Source organism: Nicotiana tabacum, chromosome 3 (assembly GCF_000715075.1).
Source record: "Nicotiana tabacum cultivar K326 chromosome 3, ASM71507v2, whole genome shotgun sequence".
NCBI lineage: Eukaryota > Viridiplantae > Streptophyta > Magnoliopsida > Solanales > Solanaceae > Nicotiana > Nicotiana tabacum.
This window is the reverse complement of record NC_134082.1, coordinates 76,192,483-76,202,090: the sequence shown is the minus strand read 5'-3', so window position 1 is coordinate 76,202,090 and position 9,608 is coordinate 76,192,483.

The window sequence follows — 9,608 nt, the reverse complement described above, 5'->3', positions numbered from 1 at the left end:
GTGTTGGATTCTGATTTTCTTGAACCTCAGAGATTCACACAGATGACAATGATTCCCATATGTTCATGAAATTTTTACTAAGAGGGAAGTTTGAAGAATGTTTCTTGATTGTCGAGATAGCGGTCTCCTCCACATAATCAGGAGGGAAAGAATTGTTGAGTTTTGGGAATTTTTTTCTTCCTATGTGGACGAATAAATACCTTTTTGGACTAGTTCATGTCTCATAACTCCACTAATATCTAAGACATTTAAAGACCTAAGTTTAGGTCTGATTTGGAGTAAAAGAGAGAGAAAAATAACAGATCTTTGAACATTACATAAAGAGGGTGCAGATTTTTCTGCTTAAAAATCAACTTGAGCAACCAACTTCAAACTTCGATGTTCATTTCGTTTCTTGTTCGGTCAAGCTGAAATTTGAAACTAATTATTTTCAGCATATTGGTCTTCAATTAGAAACTGACAGAGCATGATTTGGACTCTTGTAGCTCCAGATTTTAGGTCGTGAATAATAGATGCATTTCTAGTGATTTTCTCTTCCAATCTTATCTTGTTTAGTTGTTATCCTTATTGCTATTGTTGCTTCTTATTTGGCATTAATATTTTAACTATTTGAAGAACTTTTGTAACTCTCTTGTTGACTTAGTAGAGCTTTGATCGGGTGGTTCTTACTCTTCACATTAAAGAGGGTTTTCACATAAATTTGGTATCTCTTGCAAGGATTATTTCCACCTTGTTATATTTATTGGTTGATATATTTGCTGTGTATATTCTCATTTGTGAGGGGTTATTGTGTTTTCTTGATTAGATTATAAAAGTTTAGACTTAAGAATTATTTCGCTGCTACGTTATCGTGCATAGTGCTTATGTTTGTTTTTTCCTGACCGTCTAAAGACTAAAGTATGTCATCCATTCAGTAAATGTTCAATTTCAATCTACAGTAGCTGTATGTCCAAAACTAGTTAAACTTGCTTTGTTTCTCAGCTTGGAGTTTAACAAAAGAAAAGAAAGAGAGGACGGTCGGAAGAGAATACACATCGCGTGCAATAAATCCATGCATGTAAAGTCCATTTAATTTATGAGTATTTGTTCGATCAGAGGGTGATACAAAAATGCGATAAGTCCAACATATTTTTAACTTATATACATTAAAGTGTATTTTAGACGTATTTTATTTTACCATATTGTCATAGGTAATCGGTTTTTATTTTTATTTTAATGAAAGTCCTCTCGTAATATTATTATTATAATATATCTTATTTTTCCGCTTACTAATTTTATTTCTTATGAACCATTCTTTATAGTTTATATTTTAATTGATCTAATAGTATAAAATTTATTATACATTATCACTAAGATAAACTCATAAGAAAAAAGAAGAATATCGACGAGCAAAGGTATTTGAATAACCGTGCAAGTTACACAACCGCAACATATCAGACCTTCTTTTTACTGTAAAAGCATATAGGATTCCAAGGGAGCCAAAACATATAAACAAGAAAATGACTGAGAACAAAAAAAGGATAGAAGAAGAAGAAAGAAATTTAAAAAATACAGTGAGATATTCTTTTGGACAAGTAACACCTTAATAGGTGTAAAAAAAATAACATTTTTATATATAGCGCCCAAATACTGGGCGCTATACATTAACGTTAACTGTACCGCTAATGTATAGCGCCCAGTATTTGGGCGTTATATATAAAAAGCTGACACTAACAGTATAGCGCCCAAATACTCAGCGCTATACATAAAACTTTATGTATAGCATCCAGTATTTGGGCGCTATACACCTTTTTCCTGGACCCACCAATAATTCCTGACTTCATTAATTCAAAAGCGTATAGTGCCCACTTTTTGGGCGCTATATATAAAAAAAAACTCCGGCTAGCCATTTCCTATATAAAGAGGTTAGGATTGTATAGAAATTCATTCAAAAGGTGTATTAACTCTTGTTGAAACATTTATTGTGGTTAAATTCACCAGCATTTTTCCATTATGTCTGAAGAGCGTAGAATAAGAGTTTTATTATATTGGGGAGGGGGGTGAGGTTGTCATGGAGAATAACTTTGTGGGCTACAGTTTACCTGCTCAGTGTCATGTTAAATTGCCACTTACAATGGAGTACGATAAATTGATATCGTTGTTATGCAAAAAAATGAGTGTGAGGAAACGTTCAGTCATACTTAAAGTAATCGGAAGATATTTGTATTCTGTCACTCCGCAAGGGGTTGCTTTTTACTCGGAGTTTAACATCAACGATGATGAAACTTTGAGTGATTTTCTGAGGACTCCGGATGAATGATGGGAATTTTTTGTAATCACAATGTTGGAGATGTACGTGAATGTCGAAGACGTTCCAAAAAAACGAGGTTGTGCGTAGTAGAGATAACCCTCAGTCATCGGATGATTATTCTTGAGCAGTTTTTTCCGGACAAGTTCCGGATGAAAGAATTTTCCTTGATTTAAACTTATCACCGCCGGCGAATAAGCAGCGAGAAAATAATTTATACCATGTTTTCCATAATTCACAAGACGAGTGGTAAACTTCAATTTTCATTTGTGTTAATTATGTATATTTTTGGTGTATTGAATTTGTATTAATGCTCGTATATTTAATAGGGGGTACTGGCTGGATATGAATTTTACAAGTGGCCCATCCGGTAGTCATCACCTAATTGAAAACGTCCATCATGGAATTCCATCACATTACGACTTGTAAGTGAAGTGATATAGCCATATGGAAAGCATTTATTAATTCAGTAGCTTATATTTTTGTTGGTTGTGCAGTGAAAACGAGCAAGTTGAACCACCCGTACTCACTTAATTGCCTGAAAACGACGTATTACATCGGGATCTGGCAGATGCACAGAGTGAGGAACAGAACAATGATTACGATAACAATGCCAATGAATCCGGAGACGAGACACCATTTCCTCGTGAGGATGGTGAGGATGAGGAGGAAGGACCTGATTTGAAGAGAGACCCCCCTAGACGAAGAGTGTATGAGTCCGAAGTGTCGTTTCATTCAAGAGAGATTCCTTACATTGATAACTTGCCAACCGTGCCAGATGTGGAAGCTCTCACAAGGGAATTTGATGAAATCCGGACTGCAATGTGGGATGAGTCTAGACCAACGGTGCTTGCAAAAGGGATGCTTTTTCCTGATAAAGCGCGCGTAAGTAGAGCTTGTAAAATGCACAACGTAAAAGAGTGTCGTGAGATGCAGGTATGGGAGTCAAGTCCGATGGTATACAAGGCTGTTTGCTGCAGGTGATTTTGGCCATGTAATTGGATGTTGCGTGCAACCAAGAAGAAGACAGGTATGTGGAAAGTGGGTAAATACATTCCTACCCACACATGCGAAATGGACACATTCAACGGGAATCACTTCAACTTGGATATTGACTTGATTTCTCTTGTACTTATTCCACACCTCGAAGGGTCCATAAGGTATAAAATCAAATAGTGCATTACATCAGTCCACCAGGAATATGGCCATACCATTACAAAAAGAAAGGCATTTCTCAGGCGCAAACGATCGTTTGAAATTGTCTACAGTAATTGGAATAAGTCATTTGCATCTCTGCCAAATTACATGGCCGCACTGCAGCACTTTAACCTCGGGACAGTTGTTTAATGGAAGCTTGAGCGGAGTCCAGGAACACCAGAATACATATTCAATTACGTGTTCTGGGCGTTTAAGCAAGCAATTGATGGTTTTTTGCATTGCCGGCCCGTAATATCAATAGACGGAACTCATGTCTATGGAAAGTATGATATCAAGCTATTTATAGCCGTGGCAGTGGATGCTAATAGACAGATATTTCCTCTAGTTTTTGTTGTTTGTGCCAATGAAAGCACGAAGACGTGGACACTGTTTTTGAACCACCTAAAAGAGCACGTTGTCAAACAGCGTTCAGGTATTTGTCTAATATCTGATCGGCACAGTGGTATATTAAGTTCTGTGGAGAACTTGCCTGTATGGCAAGAACCTTATGCATACCACCATTACTGTGTGAGGCACTTTAAGGCCAATTTCCAAAAGGCACATCCCAACAAGGATCTACATGATTTGATGTGGATAGCAGCAATAAACCACCAAAAGCATAAATTTCGGAGGCATATGGATTCTATCAGGAAAGAAGATGAGGCAGCCTATTGTAGGTTAATGCGACATCACCCAGAAAAGTGGACTTTGCATGCGGATGGTGGGAAATGATGGAGAATTCTTACTACAAACGTGTCAGAGACCTTCAACGGGTTATTGAAGTCGGCAAGAGGATTGCCCATCACAGCCATGGTGCAGATGTCGTTCAAGTAGGTGGCGGGGAGGTTTGTTGAACGGTCTGCAGTTGCAACAGAATTGATGGAAAGGGGTGTTGAATTTATGCTAGTGCCGATGCAAACATTTGAGAAATACAGACGGCAAGCACATTGGCATTCATTTTTGCAGTATGATAACGAAAGAGGTGTTTTTGAAGTTCGCACCGCTATCCATAATAATCGGGTTAATAATGTACATACTATAAATGAATCAGCAAAGTTATGCTCCTGTGGAAAATGGTCCATCTACCAGATGCGTTGCTCACATGCCATCAAGTGTTTTCAACGTATTGGTTATGCGGAGACCAACTTTGTTGATCAACAATATAGTGTTTCCAAGTACCTAAACACATATAGTGGTCAGTTGCAACCAGTGGATGCTGAGCATTATTGGCCTCCAGAACCATTTAAAATGGTGTGTAACAAGTCCTATTTGCATAAAATATAGGTGCAGAAGAGAACGCGTATACGTAACCAAATGGATGTTAGTGATACCGTTTATGCGTGCAAATGTGGTATATGCTCACAAAGAGGACACGACCGTCGTAAATGTCCTTCAGCTGGTTTGGGTGGCAAAACTAATCAAGCTCGTGGTGAGTGTTCTTCTAGTGTACCTAACTACCTATGAGTTGATGTTGTAATAATTAATTGTTATGTCTATGTTGCAAGATTTATGAAATAAAATTATGCTTGTTAATTATGATTTGTACTTTCCCATTTTACCTATTTAAATAATAATTTAATAAAATTATCGGTATCTTTAGCGCGCCTGAACACTACGTTTTGTGTATTGTCTTGTCGAACTGAAAAAGCTGACCAGCTGACATAAAGTTGTCTTGTCAACATTATGATATTTAACACACAAAATATAGCGCCATTAGATAATACGTTATGTATTTAGCGCGGTTGAACACTACGTTATGTGTGTGTTGTCTTGTTGAACTGAAAAAGCTGACCAGCTAACATAAAGTTGTCTTGTCAACATCATTATATTTAACACGCAAAATATAGCTCCATTAGATAGTACGTTATGTATTTAGCGCGGTTGAACACTACGTTATATGTGTGTTGTCTTGCCTATAAATAACGGGATCATTGTAGTTATTTTGTGTGCTCAAAATTTACTAAAAGCAAATATTTCATTAAAAGTAAGATTTTTTTACTAAAAGCAAATATTTCACAAATGGGTCAATCTCTTCATCCACCAAAGTGCAAGTGTGGAAAAGCATGCTTGATGCAAAATTGTTGGGACTGTGGTGAAGTTGGACGCCGCTACTGGCACTGTATGAGCCAGTTTTACAAGGTTCCCGGCGAACCTATTTGTGATTTTGAGGAATGAGTTGATGATCCATGTTATCATGAATGCTACAGAGAACAACTGCAGTATCTTTATAATGTGTGTTTAAGACAACGGGAACATGAAAAAGAAAGCAATAGAATTATTGCAGACTTGAGGGCGAATCTGAAGGAGGTGGGAGAAGAAAAATGAAAAACACAATGGAATTGTGAAGCACAAAAGGAACGTAAAAAAATAAAATAAACAGGAACTTGCAGAGGTGAAGGCGAAACTGAAAGAGGTAGAAGAAGAAAAAGAACAACTGGAAGAACGATTTAAGTGGTTGGAGCGGAGAATAAATGGCAACCGGGGCTAAACATTGGCATGTATGTGTTTAGTGTATTTTTCATATTTCATGTATTTTTATTATGTTGGCCTGCTATGTTTGTGTTTGTGTTGTAGTAATGTTTTCCTTGTTTGTTGTACTAAATTTTATTTTAATTGAAGTAGAAGTTAAGTTTAAGTGCTTGTGTTGTACTAAATTTTATTTTATGAAACTATCAAAAAATGGGTATATTCGATTAAATATTGTTGTTAATGTATACAAAAATATTATTTACACCAAATAAAAAAAAATGAAGGCCGAATCAATGCGTCCCGCATCTGGTGTGTCTCAATGCATTCGCTGGCCTGAGGCGCATCCCCTACCTCCCGAGTATGCTATTAGTGTCATCATCATCAAGTCATCTCCTTATAGCCGGATGCGGCGCAAAATGACATGTATCGGTGGTGTTGTCAGGTCCAGTATAAGGCTACATAATAATATGAAACTTAGTATAGAAAACTATATAACAATTCACAACAATTTATATTATCTTACCATCATCGTGTCTGGATCCTAAATGTAGTCATCTGTCGCAGCATCGCATGAAGCCTTAAAAAGGAAATTAATAAAGTTAATGAAAATAAATAAGTTACAATTAAAACAAATTCAAATTCAATACTAATAAACTCATACATGCGCATGTGATGTGGAGCCATAACTCAGTCGGCGCCCACTATAAAAATCTCGGGTCGGTCGATCCTCATCAGTGGTAGACGGGCCTGGGAAGTATCTACCCCAATCCACTCCTTGAATATCCGAGCCCGTGATCAATAATTGACCTGATGGGGTCACCTGCGATGGCACTGGAGTGTGATAAATTCCAAGGCTGTAAGACGGCATGTCTGTCTCATGCATGCCACATGCCATATTAGTAGCAACATCATTAGTAGGAGCCTCAATGCCCCCTTGCTGGGGACCACCTCCTCTTCGCCCATGACCACGTCATCCGGCACCACCAGCTCGTCGTCGTCTAGTTCGTGGGATACCACGACCTCATGGTACTGCGCTGGGTCCATATAATTAGCCTCATGTGCCAAATGCTGATCCAATCGAGCTCGCTGCAGTGTCTGGGCAGCCACATCCATGAATCGACGACTATACTCTTACATGGCACATGATCGTGGACATAACTCTGCATCTGCTGCCCCATATGATAGACGATATGCAATCCAATCGCCTGCACAAAGTAAAAAATATAAAATTACATATTTGGCACTAAATTACAGGTATATAATTGATAATAATAGAAAGCATACCAGGGCCTCGTGTCTCCCGGCGTATGGGACGTACCGACCGTGTGCCTAATGAACTGGGTTCCCGATAAAAAGTTGGGAAATAGTGCGGTACCATGCCATATAACGTTGAATAGGAATGTGCTGCAGAGGTGGGGTCAAGTCCCCTTGTCTGTCCCAAGTACCCAACTGCTCGTCAAGCCATGTCATAAATGTGTCGTCCGCCCTGGACCGATTATCCCTATCATAATGTAAAGCAAGCCATGCAGGCAGACTCGGTATAGGCTGCGGCAGGCCAAACTGACGAAATACCCGCTCAGAGGCATGATGCTCGACAATATCTAGGCATATGAGCGGGATAGAAGACCTCCAAATATGTCGACCGAACGTGCAATACGCTGGCAGGGTACCTATCACCTCATCGCTATACGACGTCCAGATGAACTATCAAATAAGAACACAAACCGTTAGTATGCGCAACACTAAGTTAATCTATAATAGGTAAGTTTAGTTAGATATTCACCTGTGCGTCCTCCAGCAGATCCAACACATCCCTGAAGAAGGGGAGATTATGATGGGCATCATACTCTTATGAAAGAGTACGACGCATAACCCACCTACAGGCTAGAGGGAGATGCGAAATTTCTACATTAGCCAGTAGATGTGGTAGAGGTGGCCGAAACTGCAGAAATCGCTCCTAAGCCCAAACCTAACATACAAAGTTGACGTAAAGTATAAGATTAACTATAACTAGGTAGAATTGTAACTAATGGACATATTATTTGAATATGTTGTCACTTGTAGAAGCGGCAGAAAGCCACCAACATCTCTTTGTGTGCCGATGCAAGCCCGGCACATCTGCCTGTACAAATATGAGATGACAGTACCACCCCAGTTGTAGATGGCTGTATCCTCGAACCGGCCAATATGATGCAGAAAACGGAGGCTCACTAGGTTCCCCGAAGTGTTCGGAGACAAGACCCCCCCCCCAAGTAGAAGGAGCACCAGCAACCTCGTATATCGCTGTACATCCACCTCCACTGACTCGTTGGTGATAGTATGGTGGATCTGCTCCAGGTGGTCTCTAATGGGGACTAACTACATACGACTGGACCCAGACGCTACAGTCTCGTCCTCTGGCCTGAAACCTGTGAGCATGTGCAGCATATCCCAATAAGACTGTCGCGAATAATATCTCATGGTCGCAGGCAGTAAAACTGGCAAGCCATCAGCGGACATGCCATATAAAATCTCAGCGTCCTGAAGTGCAATGGTGGTCTCGTCGATGGGCAGATAGAAAGTGTGCGTCTCCGGTCGCCACCGCTCAATCAAGGCCGTGATAAAAGCCAGTCGAGTTGTATCCGGCCAATCCTAATAATCCTATATAATCCCATCTCCTCCAGGTAACGGACCACGTGGGGATGTAGAACTCTATGACTCAAAAACTCACACAATAGATCCCCTCTGCTGGCCCGGAAAGTCTGCGTAAGCAACTGTCCGTCCCATATATACTCGGATCTATGCTGGGGTTGTAGGGCTAATAGATCCAATGTCCGAGGGCCGGGATGTATAGTCGCGTCCATGTCGTCAACTGTAAATTAAAACAACATTAATTGTATTTTATTCTGTATACTAAATATTAATTTTTTGAGATACACAATTTTTAGCGTTATACAAAAATTATACCTATGGGTTTTAGGCTCGATATTTTGAGTCACAGTGGCACCAAACTATCATTAATAATTATGTGTTTGTTTTATAATTTAAATTCATATTTTTTAAAAACTTAATTGTAAAAATTATATATATATAACTATGGGTTCCGGGCTCGATATTTTGAGGCCCAGTGGCACCAAATTAACATTATAATTATGTGTGTTGATACAATTATTAACTTAATTGTACAAAGTTTGCATTCTCAACTACCAGTATAAAATACTTAAACAAAAGGAATTCTAAGCTAAAATACTACACATTACTACGCTACAAGGGTCTAAATTTTACTACGCTAAAAGGGTCTACATTTTACTACGCTAAAAAGGTCTACATTTTACTACGCTAAAAAATAATCTAAACTAAACATAAACAACAAATAAATTTAATTGCAAATAAAACACAAAACGGCATGAAAACACATATATATAAATCAGGATATTAACAGACAAATTTATTTGACAAATTTATATTTTTTTATAAAACATTAATATTAAATCAGGATAAATTTAACATGCTAGTTTCGAAAAAAAACACAAATCAAATAATATGCATTATTATAAAAGTTTCAACTTAGAATAAACATAAATACCTCGATTTAGAATTTTCGTAAAGCAAATAGATTGAAATTTTGACTCCGGAAGTGTGAATCAACAATAATACGAAGCTCTAATCGAATGTG